Source organism: Dermacentor silvarum, chromosome 2 (assembly GCF_013339745.2).
Source record: "Dermacentor silvarum isolate Dsil-2018 chromosome 2, BIME_Dsil_1.4, whole genome shotgun sequence".
NCBI classification, from domain to species: Eukaryota; Metazoa; Arthropoda; class Arachnida; order Ixodida; family Ixodidae; genus Dermacentor; species Dermacentor silvarum.
This window is the reverse complement of record NC_051155.1, coordinates 139,412,346-139,429,906: the sequence shown is the minus strand read 5'-3', so window position 1 is coordinate 139,429,906 and position 17,561 is coordinate 139,412,346. Positions and strand designations below refer to the sequence as shown.

General features: G+C 49.0%; 1 protein-coding gene across 1 annotated transcript in view; it reads left to right on the top strand.

The window, feature by feature from the left end:
• The window catches only part of LOC119441845 (phosphatidylinositol 5-phosphate 4-kinase type-2 alpha-like), a 105,675-nt gene that overhangs the window by 7,468 nt on the left and 80,646 nt on the right, over positions 1–17,561 (top strand).

The window sequence follows — 17,561 nt, the reverse complement described above, 5'->3', positions numbered from 1 at the left end:
AAGCGAGAACGTTAAAATGAGAACTCACTGTGGATTTCGCATGCGAAGCTTCCGTAGGGAGCCACACAGCCCGATTTCCCTTCCCCACTCACTTCCCCAAATAGGCCTCCCGCCATAATATTAGTATGGTATTCTCTCTCTATGTAATCGAACTTCAATCGATGTATTGCAGGGGCGAATAGTCTGCGCTCTCGTACAGACCTCGTGTGCATGCTGGCCTGCTCAGGAAATTCAGTTCCCTGTTGTAAGCATATCTGACACGACTCTGTACTTGTATGCTGATGCGTTTTTCGCGCTGATGCAATTTTTCGTGGCATTCGCTTGGCAGTTGCACTCGCCCCGAACCAACCTATCAGCCGCCATGTTTATCCTATATAACCAGTCTCTTAAACGCACCGCTCTAATCTTCCGGATTTCTCTTAACCGGACCACGGTATCGTATGCGCGGGCATGTGTGTTCCCTTTCCTTATTGTTTTTCGTTTATCCGATAAGTGCAGACTCGTAGCCACGATTGAGTTAAGTTCTTTTTCAATCCATTCTCCGAAAACGAGTGAGTTCCTTTCCGGGAGATGAGCAGCTTTCGGCGGATCCTTTACCCTGAGCTTCGCTTACGTCGCACTTTCTGCGTACCAGAGCCGCTGAGCCAAAGAACATTTCTTTGGCGTCGTGATCGCTGTTTCAGGCTGTGGGTGGAGGCTCGTCGCTATGCGCTTTGAGCGTGTGCTGATCCCTACTCGCACCTCGCGGCATCCATACGCGCTGCTCGTTTTCCTCTGTCTCTCTTTACCTAAGCCACTTCTTTTCGTTGGTTTTATGCGCTCTTGACCATGTCTTTTGGGCGCGCGCTTAAACGGCTTTCGGACGAGACGCCGCCTTGTATGGGCAGAATGCGGAGCAAGCTTTTTCTGGAGTTCTCTCTCTTTTTTTTTTTTTCGTAGTATATTAGCGCGATAGTTCAGTAGGGTTAACGCTCGACACGCTCTCTTGGAGAGTGGTCACTCAGCCCTTTGAGTGAATGTCCCGTGTAGAGCCGAAGCTTGGTGGTAGTCTTTTTTTTTTTTTTTTTTTTTAATCATGGGTACGCGCGCACTTCTTATCTGCCCCGTCTTTTTGACGTTTACACAAAGAGCACAATGAGAACTTGGGCACAATGGAGGCTCCTGCCATTGAAGCTCTTCGGGGAGGGGGGATTGATCTGTGACTGGTAAAATCTAGAGTTATATAGCTGCCGCCGCGTTCTGTGTTGCCGGTATAATAGCCCGTAGTTCGTTTAGATGCTTCTGGTCATGCGTATACCATGCGTCTGGCGTCGATTTCGCGCTATATCCTGAGCTGGGTTGGAAACTTAAACGATATCTTCCCGGTCGGGGGAACGGGCCCTTGCCCGGCTGCACAGTTTATGTACTACGCAACAACGAGGGCCGCTTTCGGCACATGCCCTTAGCCCTATAGCTGTGGGATGTCAGAAACGCAGCGCTTGGCATGGCGTAGATACTGCTTCGATTACCTTGTTAGAGTGGCTAGACTTCTCTAGCCGCCCTAACCATGTCTTTTGGTTAGCCATATCAGGTCGTGGTTTTTATGGTTTCTTTTCCCCTTGACACTCTTATCGATAAGCTGCGCGAGGCACATTCTGCTGTCTTCGGCTTCTCATATTCGCAGCGCATTCATTGTAATTAGCGTGCCGTGACTATTCGGAGACGCGCGGGGGCGATGGAAGCGCTCAACCTCGGTCGAGTGTCGGCAGGGTATTCCGGTAAATAGCGTCGCACGGGATCGACAGTATCGACACATTACGTTAGGCTTGTTGGTTAGACGTGATGCTCTACGAGCACCAGGGGACAGGGACGTGACGCGTTGACACAGCATAGCGCAATCAGAGCGTTCGATCGTCTCGTGTCGCTGTCCCCAAGCTCTCGTATATCGCATCTGTAGAGTGCCTGTCGCTGCCGACAGCTAAATCCCATAGGAGCGATTCTTCAACCGCTCGTTGGTTATTCGTGCATTTTACGTGTGTATGCGTTTGCTTGGTTCTAGCACGTACGTGTAATTTGCAGCGAGAGGGAGAGGAAATCGTTTTTTTTTTTTTGCTTTTTTATTTTTTTTTATTTGTCAGATGGTAATGTCATTTGCAAGGAGTTACCGGGCCACGGCAACGTGCACCCCGAGTCCCAGCCGCGCGTTGAGTCTTCCTATACCACCGGCTGTGTCAGCGGCTTCAGAACCGCGTGCAAACAGAACACAACTGCACTTCAAGAATGCTGTTCGGTCACATTTCGAGCGCTTTCCCTTCCTCTAGTGGCGGAATTACACCCGCATGCAAGTAGGTATATTATCTGTCCATTGTGTTGTGTTACATTGCCGCTTGGCATTCACGATTGAGAATGACCAGAAGCGCACGGTATATACTAAGCGGGCGCGTTTCGCGCTTCTGCGGTGGTCCCTGAAGCACACGAGGCGGAAAGGGAAGGAATGCAGCCCGTTTCGAGCCCGATCGAATTGACTTCGACAAATGAGGCGCTCCGACTCGCTTTTTTCGGTCCCGCTGTCGAGAGCCGAGAGAGGGTGCAGGCGTAATTAGCGTGCCTTCCTGAAGCGGCGTTCAGGCTCTCGAGCCAAGCGCGAGCGAGCGAGCGCGCTTCTTCGGCTTCTCGGCCGTGTACCGTCACCGTTTGTATTGCAGCTTGTGTGCGTGTATCGAGCTTGGCGCGCGCCTGCACTCTCCCTGATGGCTCTCGAGCGCGATTCACGGCGGGAAGAGGCATAAAATAACAGGAAGTCAGAAACAGACGAAGTGGCGGGGACACAGATAAAAAATAATAATAATAATAAGAGGGGCGGCGCGACTTGTTTCCTATATAGTCTCCGTGTGCATACGCGGCGTAATTTGCCCATTCGCTGGAGACGACTTCGCCGTGTCAGTTTGTCTCGTCGTATACACGCATGTTAATTTGCTCGTTAGGGAAGCGGCGGGCAAACGATTCTCCTGCGGCGGATCTGGCTTGTTTGTCAGCGATATCCGGCCGACGAAGCCGCGTCGATTAGTGGCCTTAAGCGTCTTTTTTTTTTTTTTTTTGGTCATACTCGCAGACAACTCTCTGCTGGCAATGGAAGCTTCAAGGGCGGAGCTTCTGCACCTGTGTCACTGCGCCAAAGTGGTGCGGCAGAGTTTCCTCGCAGAGTGAATCCAACTCGCTGCACACTGTGCATGACGTGCACGCTGCAGAGCGCATGAACGAATCACTCGTGCGCCGTTTATCCGCGCGACGCTTTTGAACAAGTCAACGCAGCGTACTCCAAGCTGTCAGTGCGCATGTGCGGTACCCTCCCTTTCCGCCTTTGTTTTATTTTCATCGCGATGCGAAGTGTATAGTGAAAAAACTGGCGAACCGGAAATGTTTAAAAGTGGCAATGTGGTCGATTCGAGCACACTCGGTGTGCTATGTCCGGCAAAGACAACTGCGTCACTGAACCTGAAAGGCTGCGGGACGCTTTTGCTAAAGTCTTTCTTCGGTATATACTTTATGAGGGGGTGCAGAGACCCTTTACGATCCCATCTTTGGGCTGTTGAAATATGCAGTCACTGAGCCGTTGCTCCCGCTCGGATCCGCTTAGGAGGATATACTATATAATAGCTCCCGAAGCATGTCGATAAAGGAAATCGGCCTCTGGTTGTTGCGCAACTCCGTTGCCCATTTCGCCCCGGTTGACGTCAGCCGCGACATTATATGGTATATAAGCCTATATATATTGTGTCCGCTCTCCCATCGGGCGCGGATGCCGTCGTGCACGGGGACGTGCAGTTTGGCTCGAGCGCCAAAGCGGCGAGGCGTTGCCGTTGATTGTGTGTCCAAATTCATTGTGCAGGTACAGCGTGCGTGCGTATACGCACAGCCATTCATTCATTCATTCATTCATTCATTCATTCATTCATTCATTCATTCATTCATTCATTCATTCACATGAGTCAATCAAATAACAAAGTGGAATACATTGATATGTGCAGAAGGAAGTGAATTATGGGCTGCACAAACTTGTTAAGAACATCGAGCGAACCTAATAATACTGTTTTATGCTTTATGAAAGACTAAATATTAACAGCATCACACAGAACGCTTCTGGCAAAACACTCAAAATGACGCGGAGCTAACCTATCATAATATATATATATATATATCGTGAGTTTTAGAAACAGGAGATCCAAAATTGGGGGAGGCTATATCGGCCAAACGTCCAAAAGAGCGCCAAATGCGCACAAAGGAGTTTTGGTTTTTGGTTTCGCAAAACCGTTTCGGGGAACCAACTTTTAAAGATCACTAATAAAACTGCGCTATATAGTCGTGCAAATGACGTGCTTTTGTATTAGTTTGCGCGCTATTGCGTGTAGTCAGCGTGGTGGCGGCCAGCACGCGCAGCCGCCGTATGCGAAGCGCTCGCGAGGGCCGCGACACGAGCGTTTGCGTTCGCGAAAGCTCGACTATATATGCTGACTCTTAAACCATATGGCGCAACGTGTAGGCCTCCCTGACTTACGAAACGCGCCGGCGGAACGGCCACCGTCTCGTATCTTCTTCTTTTGGTCTCTCTTAAATTTATCCACTCGCATGTTGTTTCGGGATCTGACACCGGCTCGCCTTGCGTGCTCTAGCTCGTCGCACACATTCGCGTTGAACGCCGAAATCGGTAGTATATACGTAGAACCCTGGGCGCAGAGGGGGGAGCTCGTGGATGATCATCCGAGTTATTGGGGACTGTGTTCGGGACTGATTGACCCTTGTTTCTTAATTGAACTCGGCGTGATACATACAACAAAGACCACGCTTATAGAGTCGCGCTTTTCTCTTTCCGGCATCCACGGTCGTCATATTGCCTCCACAGTCCCATGTGATTCTTTCCGGGGTCTCTCTTTCTCGGGGGGCTTCGCCCGAGTCGGCGGAGGAGCTCATCATCGACGCCGCCCGTGTGTATGAAGAAACGTCGGCAATCTTCAAGATATTGGAACGTCGCTGCCTTATTTGTCGCTGAGGGGATAGCGGGAAGAGAACTAGATCTAGAGAAAAAAAAAAAAAAATGAAGGGAGAGCACGAATGATCCGGAATCAATTTCCGACGCTTGGCTCAGCGACGCGCAGCATATAGTATGGCGGTTATAGTGGTATCGTCCGCGCAGCGTAATATCACCGCCACAAATGGACGGTCGTTTTTGTGCTTGCTTTCTCTGTGCTCTCAGCTGACCTTCTCCTCCTCCCATACCCCGAGGGCGCGCCTTACATTACGGCCTTGGAAGCCGTACGGCGCTGTCTATACGTATACATATATACTGCCTGGAACGCCATGAAGTGCTGCTTTATAGATTTGCTCCTTTGTATGGATGTATGTTTGTGCACGAAGAGGGAGAGGGGGGAGGGGGGCTCAATCTAGTTACGAAAGCAGCGATAACCTGCAGGGGAAGGGGGAGGTGGGGTGTTGCGCAAGCCATGTATGATCTCTGAGCGCTCGCATCAGCGCCTAAAGGGCTTTCGTGGTTGCGGTTGCGCAGTGTGCGGTATATATAGTGCCTAGAATATAGTGCGGTCTTGGCGGCGGCTGCCGAAATCGTCCGCCACCACGCATGTCTGATTGGACAGAGATGTATATGCTTTATACACATACCTGCATGCATGTGCTGCCTGCGTGGCGCGAAGCCGAGGATGCGTGTCTGATCGCGTTGCGCGTCTGCCGTGTGGAAAGTTTCTGTCTGCTTCTTGCTTCTTTAACGACCGAGCTTTGCCAATACACTGTCGCAATAAGGCTCGACCGCGTCTTTGTTGCTGGCACTTCTTGGTGTTCCCGTCCTGAGCGCTCGCATCAGCGCCTAAAGGGCTTTCGTGGTTGCGGTTGCGCAGTGTGCGGTATATATAGTGCCTAGAATATAGTGCGGTCTTGGCGGCGGCTGCCGAAATCGTCCGCCACGCACGCATGTCTGATTGGACAGAGATGTATATGCTTTATACAATACCTGCATGCATGTGCTGCCTGCGTGGCGCGAAGCCGAGGATGCGTGTCTGATCGCGTTGCGCGTCTGCCGTGTGGAAAGTCTGCTCTTGCTTCTTTAACGACCGAGCTTTGCCAATACACTGTCGCAATAAGGCTCGACCGCGTCTTTGTTGCTGGCACTTCTTGGTGTTCCCGTCCGTCGTCAGCCTTTTTGCGGCAATGTATATGGATGACGCTAATTAGGAAAGCAAAGCATTGCAGCGATGAGCATTGGTCTTTGGTTGTTCGCGTTTTATTTCTGTAGGCGCAGCGAGTCATGCAGGTGCGAAGGCAGCATTGCGCATAATTAGTAACTGGACGTATACGGCCTGTCTACTCACTCTAATCTTCACCTTTTATATATATATATATATATATATATATATATATATATATATATATATATACTTGCCGGACGCATTGTTTGATGACGGATGGTGTGTGACGTCTCGCAACAACACATAGGCCATGAGAGATGTCATATTCGAGAGGCCTGGATGATTTTTTACCAAGTGGCGTTCTTGAAAGGGACAGACTACCGCTCAGAACGTGAATAACCCCGTTGATGGAAAGATAGCCTATCAACGAGCCCTGTTTTTTCTCATTAAACGAGGATTATATTTTTTTAAATTCCTCACTAAATGTCGTTAAAAATTACTTTTGGCGCCCCACGCGGCAACATGGTGCATAAGGGACATATCGCGCCTTCTACTATAGTGTACCGTGGTTCTCGGTGTTTTTATTAGTATTGAAATGCACTACACATTTTTCTATAGTAAGGTTTTTTTATTTTATTTTATTACTTGCGATGTGCAGATAAGCCTCTGTTTGTTGTGAGTATAGAAAAGATGCGCTGCATTCGCCTTCGTTTTCGGCGAGTTGTGTTGGTTCGTCTATCACCAGAATAACGACGCCGGAGGCCAGCTAGTCATGACGTAGGCGTGTACTTAGGGGAAAACGCGGTGTAAATATAAGAAAGGTCTGTACAACGCAAATTTATTGTGCCAGCATTTTATTTTCAAAAGTGATTGAGAAGGTCAAAATATAGGTGCTTAACCACAGTTGCACTCACTCCTGTGAAAGCAGAACGATGGGCGGCGGTTCACAATTAGCGAGGTGGGCTATCGACATCGCTCTCACTTCTGAGCGTTTCTGGAGGAGGGACTTTCTTTTTTTAGAGGCTGCTCAGATCGAAAAATTCTGCTTACAAAATATCCACGCGCTTTTGTAAGTAACCGCTGCAGGTGCAAACACTACCGAGGGTGAGATTTTCGTTGCGCCACAAAAAAACTAGGTCCTTAATGATCGGTTGTCGGTCCCTTTAAGGTTCATCCGAAGCGTGGTACATCAGATTTGTTTTCAATTTCGTGTCCGTCAAAATGCGGACGCATGAACAGGGAACCGGACCCGCAACCTCGTGTTGGTGGCAGAACGCCACATATTATCCACTGTGTCGCCGCGGAAAGTAAACGCTCTTATCGAACAGTTTCAGTGTTAGCATCCATGAAGCGATACGTTAGGCACGCAAGTGCACACTGTACATGGCGATGACTCGGGCAAATGAAACGGTCAGCTCGGCGTACTTGAACTACGTTGGATTCCCGAAAAAAGCGTATTAAGGGGCTTTCAGTTAGATAATATAGATGGCCCTACATAAAGTTACGCGCAGAGTAAACACAAAACTGCGATGTTGAGGCCTGACAGACCTTTACATATTTTCATATGCCGAAAGTTCTATGGCTGTTTATGAACTGCGGAAAAGAATGCGGGTAAGACTCGCACTTATCTCTAAAGTGCGTCTAGTTCCGCGGGCAGTGCCACTCTTAGAACTTTTTCAAACAGTCGAGATTTCGGAGGATGTGGACGAGCTGGTGTAATTCACCGAAGTCATTTTTAAGCCACTATAGAGAGGTGGCCCGGCGATACGCGTTTTTGTATACTGTACGGGCTCGTCGTCGCTCGTCTTTTGTCGTCAGCCTTATCCCTTGAAATCAGATGTGAAAGACGGGTTGGTTTCTTGCTTTGTGGAATAAAAGCGAGCCGGTGTACCACGCGGTCGATGCGCGAGAAGAAAACAAATAAATATTGGTTTCTTTCATGTCTGTGTGCGGTTTTCGCTTACTGTGCTTTTGTGGCGCGCTTCATCTCGGCCCCTGGTAACAGCGACGAGATTATGTCCTATTTTTTATTCTTTTGTTTCTGGTGTCGTTTCCGTCGTGCGCTTCCGCTGACGCGCCAGTGGATCACCCCGGGGGTGCGTCGACATTGTTCTCCTCAGCAGCTGTCTTCTCTTCGCGTGCGCCAGCGGTCGGCTCGTCGATATCCGACCTCGCGCTGATGACGCTGCTGCAGGCGAAGTCGCTCGCCTATCTGTATATACGACTCGAAACCTCCCCCTTTGTTTCGTTAACGCTCGCCGTTGGTGTGTTATACCCATGTGCTTTTGTTACCGACTGGCGCGGTACTATATCGTCGAATGTTGCTGGCCTTGCGATCTCCTTTGTAAGCGTTTTCCCTCCTCCCGCTCCTCGAACGCGCTGGCTGCGGCGGGAATTCCTCCAGCTGGCAAAAGTTATACTCGCGCGGTGCTCAACCTCGACGATGCAGCTGCATTGCGCCGCGTGCAGCCGCGCGCGCGCGAGACGGACGGGTTTATAGGACGCGTCGCGTGAATGCGACGCGCAGGTGGTCGTCGCACGGCGAATGATGCTGTGCTTGCCCCCCGGAAACGGTGGTGCTTGTGCGTAGCTGCCATTTCGCCTGTCGCGATTCCGTCCCGCTCGGCGACCTTTTTTTCTTGTTTTGCCTCGCTGGCTGAGGGCACGCCACGTGGATGCTTAGTAACCGCGTCATTCGCCTTCTGCCTTGCGGGGAAACGTCCCGTGCAGGAGTAACAGAAGAGGTGGGAGACTATTCAGAAATCTCGCCTGCCTTATTTTTCTTCTTTTACCTTCCTTTCTACCTTTCTTTTTTAATTTTTAGGGGCGAAGCTCCTTAGGGTGTGGGTCTGTCCCTCCTCTGTAGTAGTAGTAGTCGTCGTCGTAGTAGGTAGCCACGTCTACTTTTATGAGAAAAAAAATTCCGAAAGTTGTGTCCGTAGCGTGGAATCGAACCAGGTACCCCTCGCTTCCGAACGCGCGGCGCTAACCACTGCGCCACGAAGCGCACATGGACACACGCACCACGATGACAATAAATACCCAACATTAACGAAAGACTGCGCGTTTCTAACGCGTTTGTGCTAGCGCGTTACGGCCCGTGTAAGAAGCTGGTGTAAGACGCTGTGGCCTCCCCGCCTTACCCCCGTATTCATAAACGCTCCTCGACTTGAACTTGACTTGCCACCGCCTTGGGCAGCGCGTTCGAAACGCGTTGAAGGCGGTGGCAAGTCAAGTTCAAGTCAAGGAGCGTTTATGAATACGGGGGTTATACTCTCTCAGCAGTCATGTGATGGCTTCGGCAAACGCGGTGCACGTTCCGGCATGTGTAAACGGCTGCGTAAGACGCTGTGGCCTCTCCCCCTTACTAGAGAGTACTGCACGTTTTCTAACGCGTTTGTGCTAGCGTCCCCTTAAGCGGGAGATGGTGCAATTATAATGAAGGGCGGTGTCACACATGGCGCGTGTCATTGGTGGAAGTCAATCGTTCGATTTAGTGCGGCGAGACTGGGCGAATTACACGGAAGATTCATGGTTTACCGATGATTCCCTCCGGAGCTTCGCCCACTCATCACCATTCACCCCGTGGATATGCGGTGTTTTTTTACCTTGTGTTCATTCTTTGTCGTTACGTTGCGCTGCTATTCTTCCCATGGTATCTCATCTCGGTCGGCGCTGTGTCCTGCGGAATTACAATGATCTTATCCGCCCAGGCGACACATCGTCACACCCTCTGTTTCAGATGCCAATCCATGTTATATCTGTCGGAAAACGAGCGGCGTAGTGCGGAATGATAGACGGAAAATCGAAGGGTCGCTGTTTTCGCTGCCCGTCATCGAAATTCCACGTTTAGTATATAGACACATTCTTTTAGATGGCGCCAGTAATCCGAACAAGTGAACTTCATTTTGCACCGATTATTTGGCACGACGCTCGAGGTCCAACAAGAAAAGTTGTCGTAAGTGACGGTTTGACAACGCCACGATCGACCCAGTCCAGTTTCCCTTTCTTTCTTTCTTTCTTTCTTTCTTTCTTTCTTTCTTTCTTTCTTTCTTTCTTTCTTTCTTTCTTTCTTTCTTTCTTGTTCATGTATAGTGCGCGCTGAGAGGTCAGGCTGGCAAACGGGTCGAAACCAGCTGCGGATGCACCATTTTCTTCCGAAACATGGAGCTTGCACTGTCGTTCCGAAACGTGCGCAGACGAGCGAATTAGTACTCCCTCTAATCTCATCTTACCCCTGTCTTTTATTCATTAATTCTTTTTTTCAATTGCCGGTCGTTGGCTTCTGCAGACAGATCACTTTGCGGGCCTACGTACCGTGCGTGCCATCAGCTTTACTCCCTGCCCCCCCTCTTTTGCCTGGAGAGAAAAAATGGTGATGGTCTTTCCATGTCCGAGTGTCAAATCCATCTCACTTCGTTGCTCCGGCACACTACGGCGTGAAAATACCTAAAGGGGCTGGGGGGAGGGCCGCGTAGGCCTATAGCCACCGCGCTGGCCACGTAACGAGTGTCTGCGGTCACGTGACGCGGAGGTGTTGACAAACCGGTGCCGTCAGAGGGGTCCGCGGAACCAGCCGAGCTGAGTGGGGCGAGATTCTTCGCGCGGGGGGCATTTGCTCTGGAGGTGCGCGCGCGATAAACGCGCGTTCTTGCGCGCTGATGATGGTGGGCCGGAGCTGAGTGCATATCTATTCTCGCTCTTATCGTTGTTTTGATTGTTCCATAGTCATTCCGCGTGTTTGTTTTACAGGGAAGGGGGCGCGGGCGAGGGGTCTAGCTTAGGCAGTGCGCGTGTGAGGCGCATGTTCGGGAAAATCCTGGCCATTCCTGCGTGCCGGTTTCGGCAATGACGCCTGCGTGCGCACGTGCTTCGTTTATACCAACGCTCTCGTGTTCGGCCGCCGCGGTCGGAAGCAGCTGCTTCGAACATGCAGAAATGTTATCTTGAAAGGCGTGCATGACGACGCGGAGATATATAGCCGACGAACGCCGACTTTCATAGTTTCGCTACGAAGCCGCATAATCTGTCCTTTTCAAAATAGCGAAGTATTGAAGGTGGCGCACACGTAGAGCCTGCTGCGTAACAGTGCAGGCTGTCAGCTGCCGCGGTTAACGTGGTCGTCAACACGTCGCATCGAGTCTCACCTCTTCCGTCCTCTCCTCCCTCAACCCCACCCCCACTGCTGACTGCCGTTCAGGTGCCAGAGCGCGCGGTCTGCGGTAATTTATTTACTTCCCTTTTCTTCATTTTCTTTAGGCTGTAATTATCTTACTTTCCTTTTCTTCATTTTGTTCAAAATAAACAACCACTTATACTACTTTCATATACCTTCTGACAGCACGCTTAGCCGCGAGACCGCGTCGTTTCCCTGCACGATAGCGAAGTAAGCCGAAGTGTGCGGCACAATGAAAACCTATAAGAAATGGAGCGAGAAAGCATCGTTCGTCTCTAATTCTGGAATGTGCGCCACCTCCCGTGTATTGTTTGCCGTATATCGTTATGGTCTGTCCACTTATAGTTCTTGCCACACTGGCTGCGTCATTGTGAAAGTTGAGTATAAATATCTTGCAGATCCTCAGATCTATATCTTTCTCTCTCTTTCAGATCTATCGTTTGCCTTTTTTTTTTCTGTCGCCAACTTTCCTGTTCGAGCTTTCGACTATGCCTCGTTTGCAGTTTACGCAATCGTGCTTTCTTATGTCACTTTAGCGCGCTAGAAATATGCGTACAAAGCTTTTACGATTTCAAGGAATGCGTAGGTCATCACCTGGCGCAGCTGCCTCGAAAAATCTCGGCCCCCTTCTTTCTGCACTGACCACCCGCGCTTTCTTGTACTCGCGGACAGCTTCCTGTAACAATGAAGCGAAAGCTATACAGGGGTGGACTTGTGTAGCTACACATGTAGGCGCTTGTGTGTGCGCGTGTAGACACATATGGGTGCAGTTCGAGGTAATGAAACGATGTTTTAACAAGCACCGGTGCGGCCTCTCTTCGCCGTGCGTTTTTTTTTTCTTTGACCATTTGGCTGAACTCGAGGAGTCGATCGTGTCGAGCACTTTGGCATCAACCGCCTCTTGACCACCTAGCACAAGGTTTTAGCACATGGCTCTCATACGGTACCTTTCGTTTGAGGTGCACAATTTTTTTTTTTTCTACGGTGAGATAACTTTTGATAAGAGATGGAAAGCTATGCTTCGAAATGACTTGACTGCTCTCTGTCGAGTCTGTTTACTTCAACTGAAGCGTTTCATGCAGTTTTTCTTATCCGGCGGCGTACTTTTGTAGACGTTGACATGCTAAACAAGGCTGCCACGATTCGTTTGCGCCGCCCCCTAGCTCGCTGGGAGCAACGGCGCTAGCTATTCCGCAAATATATACGCTCCTGGATGAGAAAAGAGAGAACCAACACTTGGGCGCTGGTTCAACAAGGATTCCCCATCTGGGCCACCGACGACGCTTTCATTTCGCATTCCTGTTGGTTTTCTTTCTCTTCCACATTCCGACAGTCGCACTCTATAACTTCCGCGGTCGACTCGGCGGTAATACTGCACCGCGTAAGCTGTGCGGGATGTATATAAGCCCTGTCGGCGAGAGCCGCGAGGCACACAAGGGCAAAGTGCGTCGCTCCGTTTGCGTGGCCCCAGGAAATGGGAGGAAGGTATGCTGCAAGGCCGTCGTCGGCACGTTTACCCGCCTACTTCTCGTGAGCTTTCGCCTAGTTCGTCGCCCTTTTTCACCATATTATACGCGGCGGCGCGCGGGTGACTCGTAAAATCCCGTTTCGAGATCACGCTTGCATGGCGGTGCGCAGACGCGTTCGACAGCTTCGTGATTTCGTCGTGCGGTTTAAATGTGTGAGCTGCGGGGACACATCCGCGTTGCGTTTCGAGGCTATATTCCGCAAGTTGTCAGTAAGCTTGGCTAAAACGCTCGTATAAAAACTAATGGAGCAAATTTCCTTTCCTTATAGCTGTTACCGTTCGCTGTTTATACCGTGAATAAAAACAGCAGACGTAAGAAGCCGGTTTAAAGTCTCGTTAACGGCTGTAGTAGATATATAACGTAAGTAACGGATTTGACGGTATAAGCAGCGCTTAACTCGTCCTTTAGTTTCTAAAGTTACCAAGATCCCGATGCTGCAGTACGTGACAAGACTCTGGCCACCTCGTAGTTATAAACGTCTGAGCCCCCCACCCTCCCCCTCTTTTTTTTTTTTTTTTCATTTAAACCAACACCGGCTGCGGCCGCTTAAGAAAAGCGTAAGATAATCGTTATGGTCTGTCCACTTATAATTCTTTCCACACTGACTGCGTCATTGTGAAAGTTGAGCATAAATCTCTGCAGTTTTGCGATACTGCACTTCAGATCTATTTTTATTCCTTTCTTTTATTTATAAATTTTTTTCTGTCGCCAACTTTTCTGTTTCGAGCTTTCGGCTGCGTCTCAGTTTACGCAGTCGTGCTTTTTTTATGCCACTTTAGCGCGCTAGAAATATGCGTGCAAAGCTTTTTTTCTTTCATCTGCTTTCAAAGAATTCGGAAGTCATCGCCGGCGCAGCTGCGTCGAGAAGTCTCGGCCCATTTATTTCTGCACTGGTCACTCCCACTTACTTGTACTCGCAGACAGCGTTCTGTAACAATGAAGCGAAAGCTGCAGGGGAGGAGCTTCTGCACGCGTGTTTTATGTACTGCGACAAGTATTATGACAGCGTTTGCCAACGATTTCGGTTTTTCGGAAGAGATACTGAGTAAGCGTATGTTGTAGAACCTCCACGTGCGACGGTTTCGCATTTGCCCAAACGCGGAAGATAAAAGCGGAAAAATAAGTGACATTTCACACTCGGAAGTGTATTGTGTTTTATACTGCTGTTTTAAATATGGCGTTTCTTTCTCCCAGCATTTTAATGAACGCGAGCGAGCACGTCACTCTTTTGAGGAGTGCTCTTGTGCATACTTCCCTTTCATTGCCGCACAATGTTGCCCGGGAGAGTATATAGTACTCGCTATTTCGCGCGTCGTTGAAAATAAATGTAGTGACATTTTTTAATCACGTAAATAATAAAAAAAAAACAAGGAAAGCTACATGGAAGGTCATCAGGATTCACGAATCGGAAAAGGGGGCTATATATATCTGCAGGTCAGTGCCAACCTAATACTGCAACTGCAAGTACACCGCTGTCCAAAAACTCTGGATAATGTGTATTCGTGCGCCGGCTCAACACTGCGGTTCATTTCCCTAACGCCAAGGCGGAGACGAACTTTCAATACCGACTTCTCTCGGGAAATTTGGTTTGGAGCCCTTAAAATAGGCGGGTTCAGTGAGGTTTTGTGGGTGGAGCCTGCACTGAATGCTTATATATAGGTTGGTTACCGAGTGTACAGTTCGCGCTGCTTGTGTGCGGACCCGTTCCGTTCTTTTTCAGGATTGTAAAAATGGAAGCCGACGTTTCGCCCCATAGAGCTCCATTGAAATTGTGACTGTCGCGCAGGATGATACGCAAATGCGGATACCGGAATCGATGGTTGAACCGGCAACGCTCACGTCACGCCTTCGCGTGTAGTACAATAGCTGGTCGACGTCTCGTATAGCAGCGTGGCTTCGTAATCGCCGCAAAGTGATCTTGGATTGCGGCCACTCGCAAAGGGCGCATGTAAGGCCGCTTATAGGTCGCTAGAAGGGCCGCCTAAAGGGCCGCCTATATCGTCGCGCGACACCTTGTACGTTATAAAACAATAAATAATGATGCACATTTCCTTCTACGCTTGTCGAAATTTACTCTGAAGCAATTACGTATAAAACATCCATCCAGGATATGAAGCCCGATACATGCCGAACGGTATGGACGTGGCCTAAGCATATTGTCAGCTTTCGTTACTGTTTGTATACTCATGATTCTGTGTCTTCACACACGATGAAAAGCAACCGTGAAGTGCGATTATGTATACAATCCTCCTGGAGAACCGAACGCAACTATGCGATATAATCGCTCTTCAATGTGGTTTTCATTGTCTAGTGTTATGTTATGAACTTGAAAAACAATTTTGTAAAATTTAAGTACCACGGTTAGATGCCAAAAACTGCGTCTCCATGTACCTGAGCATCTCCTCGTATTTGCTATATGCTAACATGTGCATTTCATTTTTTAAACGCAGAGATGAAGATGGCACTACGTGTAGTACATTGCCATGTTACTGGCACGTCCGGTATTTCCTCAGAATCTCAGTGATTTCGAAACTCACCTCAAGGTTGCTTTCAGCCGTCTGGGTCTACACAGAGGTTTAGATCAATTAAGGGGAGATGCTTCTCAGAAACATCTGGTGCTTCATATTCAGTGGCTGGTGCTCGAGTACATTAAAAATTTTCATCCTTAAAAAAATAAAGTTATTGCATTAAATACTGGATAAGTGCATTCTACATATCCTGAAAATTACGCCCATCAAATGTGGTCTTGATTGGACTACAATAAGTACATAAAATGTTGTACACAAACGCCTTGTTTTGCCCAAAATATGAAGTTGAGAAAAATGCGATTGAAAGTTATAAAAGTTGTTTACTTCTGTTAATTATTATTATTACTTCCCGGAGATATTGTGATGCGGCAAAGTTAACCTTGGAGAGAAAAAGCTTAGGCCTACCACCTTGCACGAGCCCAATGGCGTGCGACACCGCGGTTTGACGCATCGCGCGCGCTTTAAAATGTGTCATATCTGTGCCTTTTCTTGACACCTCGAGTGCTTTAAGCGAGTTTATTATACTTTTCCCGATCATTTCTGGCTCTGATTTCTTCATATGTGAAATAGGAGAGATCAATGTTGCTGAAACAACTAAAAACACAAAACCTATTCCTTTAATGAAAATCGCCGTTTTTCGACCCGCCTCTCCCCTTAAGTGTCAAATTCCTCGAAAGCGAACGACATGAATATGGGTAAACCACGTCTTTATATATACAGTTATACACATGCACCGTACTTCATACCCAGAATGAATATTTTGCGTAATCACTTCCGAGTGAATTTATAAAATAGGGTAGAAGGCACTGTGTAATGCATTGTACAAGGGGTCCTATAATATATATAGGATATAGCATCAACATGTCAACCAAATGCACAATGTTACATCTTCGTTGTCTCTGGTTAAACACGGGGAAAAAAAGCGTCTGTTTCAACATGTTTTTTTTTCTTTTTTTTCTTTTTTTTTGTATACGTACGGGTCGGTAATAATAATCGGCTTGGAAAGCGATTGTGTCCCCCGGGATGCCTCCGGCTCTGCGGGGGATACACCGCTGCTTGTTTTGTAACGGCGCCCGTCGTTAAGCTCATTCATTTCCGCCGTTCACGAAGAAAATTAACCGCGCTGTCGTGCGGTCAGTGCTGTCCGCTCGCGATAAGGGATCGCCCGTGTGTCAGCCCTTTGTGGCAGCGTCATTGCCCGCGCTGCCGCCGCCGTAATCGTGGCTGTTACGTCCGCCAGAGGCGCGAACGGCTGAGTAACTTCACGACTTGGGAGACGGATAATAGCGCCCATACATTTGCATACGTTGGCGCGAGCGCTTGCACGTCGCGACGGCTATATAATACGGCGGCTTTATGACGCCGGTTATCGCTTGCTTCTGTTTGGTTATGCAAATACGCGTTATGCTTCTCTTTTTATTGAGTCGCCGCCGTTTATTTCTGTCTTAAACTTTGACGAGAGTTATTTCTCTTTGGTCGCTTTGGAGGTAGCGTCACAGGTTCGAGCCATGTTTAGCGCCGTTGATTTTCGTCTGAACGCAGCAGCGCGGCGTGGTTTAGTTATAATTGCGTAATGTTTGAAGCCGTTATTCTTGTCGCCAGGAGCGCAGTGTCGTGACGTCATCTCGGTTGATTTAGCACGTCCGAGCCGATTCACTGTCACGCGTCGTGGTGCGGAGATTGGAACTATAATAATAGGAGGGGAATCGCTATGTATACTGTATATAGACACTTTCCATCTTGCGCAGCCTAGCGGGCGCTTGTTGTTTCTTATGTCCCTGCAGTCGTATACGTGTGACTTAAATGAGATGTAACTGATCTTTAGAGTTGCAATGGGGGATCCTTAATGTTGATTTTTGCGTCTATGCCAGACGTCCCAGTAACGCGTGATCTAGACGGCGCGTAATTTACAAGGCAATGAATTCAAGGGCTCACGGTATACATCCGGGGAGGGGGGGGGGGGGGGGAGGGCTGTGTTGTAACCGCCGGCCATTAGGATCGAGTAGTGTAGTTTACCAACCGCACCAACGTGTCGTTAATTGACCAGCGTGCGAGTATAGCGTAATCATTCGGGAAACGCCATAGGGCAAAACAGCAAAGGCAGGAGGCAGGCGCGACCGATCGAGCGCAGCCGATCGGTCGGATGAGATATCGA